The sequence below is a fragment of the Paramormyrops kingsleyae genome, chromosome 24 (genome assembly GCF_048594095.1).
Source record: "Paramormyrops kingsleyae isolate MSU_618 chromosome 24, PKINGS_0.4, whole genome shotgun sequence".
NCBI lineage: Eukaryota > Metazoa > Chordata > Actinopteri > Osteoglossiformes > Mormyridae > Paramormyrops > Paramormyrops kingsleyae.
The window spans coordinates 13,353,151-13,355,980 of NC_132820.1; positions in this window are offsets into that span (position 1 = coordinate 13,353,151).

Here is a 2,830-nt window from a genome sequence, read left to right on the forward strand (position 1 = left end):
GGCTGGTTTGATAATGTCCACCTTTTGTGTCTGGTAATAACGTAAACATAGAAAGCAATGACCAGAAGCGCAGGGAAAGGACAAGCAGGGCAGGCAATGGCTACAGGGTACATTGCAACGACAAATTTTCTTTATTTGTGTATTCCGTTTTTCACAAAAGTGAAAATAAAGGAATTGTGATTATTAAATTCTCTTTGTTGATATTATTAATTTACATTTCACAGTAGAATAAAGGTAATACATTTTACCATTCCGGGGGAGGGGGGAGTTGTGGGTGGGGGGGGGGGGGGCATAGAGTTTCTTTCCTAGGGTCCCCAGAGTCCCTAGAATCGTCTCTGCCGATAACGCTACATTTCTTTGCACTTTATACGTGAGTACAAGTAATTTTTAGTATTTCACACCATTCATAGCGCACTCACCATACACGCGGCGCTGTGGGCGAGTATAGCTCCCTTTCCACTTAATTCACGCCGCGCCTTTTCCACAGAGACGCACAAAACGGCAAAAAAAAGAGATGTAAGACCCTCAGTTATTAGTGTAACCGCAGGGGCGGCAAGTCGCAGGGGTAATTTACTACATTTCAAATCTGTACAGTGTAAACGTCTCCTGGTAGAAACCCGAAGCTGAATTGCAGGTATGGGACATTTGGATTTTAAATATGTGCTGCAGCATACAAGCCTAACGCAGCCGTACAGTATATCCGTCTACGTTATCGTACCCTGCCGGCTACCCCCTGTCCACCGTCACAATTTTACGTGCAAAAGGGGACGAATGTTTACACAGTGAGGGCAAGGGGGGATTCTTAAATTATTCCGTTTAAATTGATACAAGATTTATATAATACTCCCTAACGTATAGCACTTCATTATGCTCAATCTTCTCCTTAGGCAAAGAAAATTTTTGTCCACACGCAAGTTAAGGACGCGATGTTTTTCCTAAAATAAAACCCATTTATATTTCGCTGCTGAGAAACTATATGGAAAACCAACATCCTTCAGTGTTTTAATAAATGCGTTACACTTGCCTTTCAATAAAAATCAACGGATAAATGTGTTCAACTTTAAGAGTTCCACAAGATACCCAAACAGGATCAGTATTTAGACGGTTTGCTGTGTGGTGTAATGTTTTTATTTCTATTATTTAGTGAACTGTGTTCATCTAAACATTAGCATCACTACCTTTAAACAAGGCAGCCGGCGTGGGTCTGATGTCAAATCAGGGGTCTGTGTAACGATATAACCAAAATGCAATGGTGGAGTCATAGGCATTAAAACGATTATTTTCTGCTGGCTCGTCCGATGTATGATTAACATTGTCACAGTCTGGGTACCTGATCTGGGGCAACAGCTCCAGGTGTTCCGGGCAATTCGGTTTCCCTTTGTTTCCCTAGCTGTCTATCAGGAAATAATGTTTCCCTTAATATTAAAGCAAAGAGGTATGTGAAATATCTGAAAATCACTCAGGTACATTATTACATGTGAATACTGTATTGTTATTAGTACCGAGGCCCAGAGTTGCTGTAGGCCTATACCTGTTTTAACAGGGGGGAACCAAATATCCTGCATGTCAGGAAATAATGTTTCTCCTATTATTTAGGCAAATATGTATGTGAGATGTCTGAAAATCACTCAGGTACATTATTACATGTGAATACAGTAGATCGTCACGCATAATATGGTCTTATAAGCAATACTATACCGTTTTCATCAAGAAATATCTCTATCCAGCGAATTAAATACTTTCATTTATCTGTAAAAACAAAAAAACATCGAAAAGGCATGTGATGTTTTAAAATATATGGCTTGTTTACCTCAAGAGCTTCATAAAAACACATGAAAACAACAGCGAAACCGTGTACAAATCAGCGCGCGACAGGGGAAACATAGCGAAACTGAATTGCCCGGAACACCTGTTTCGTTAGGCTGTCTTTGTCCCACTTTGCATGGTGGGGAAGAAAGACCCGGCAATGAGGTAAATCACTAAAGCACGTGAAAGGTGTGCAAATTGGCAGGGAAACCCGGAGCATTTCCACTGGGGAGGAGACGTGAAGGAATCGGCTCCACGTGTTTTGCTAATGAACTCCCCAGATTGCCGCTCGAAAAAGGGGTGAATCTCAATCTCCTCCGAATATAGACTATGCCGTGTAGGCTGCATTGAACTTAGTAATGAATGTGAGTCAATTTAACTGTTCTAACCCCAGGTGTCCCGAGTGCGAATTTTCGTTTTATACGGTGGTTCGGGGGATCCAATTAATATTAATAAATATTCTGTTCACAGACCAAACAGGTAGTGCTACTCTCATGAATATTACTTAGTAACCCGATCCACTCTTTAAAATGATAATCTGCGTCGTTCATAGAAAACTAAGAAACGGGATAGTATAGAGGGAGCGTGTATGCCACTTCAGAAATATTTCGATTTATACACATCAAAAAACAGACAGTAAGATATACAGTACAGAGGTATAGGAAGATTGCTGAAACCCGGCGATAAGCTTCCTGCGCAGATAGCGCATCTAGTCCCATTTCCTTCGAATACCACTAAACTACGTGCTTATGGAACTGATCCCAGATCATTCTGGGGAGGATTTACCTTTTATGTAGAGACGAAGATAAACCAAATGTATCCCTGTAGTTTTCAACCTAAAAATACGATGAAGTGGAGATCAGACCATTTTCTTCTTGATTTTTTTTTCATTTTTCAGTTTAGACACAATGACAAACAGATTCACAAGCCTGTCATTAATTAACACATTTAAATGTTCTGTTTGAATAGGTCTGAACCTGTTGACGGACATTTAATTACTTTTAAACATTTCAAATTTCTCGTG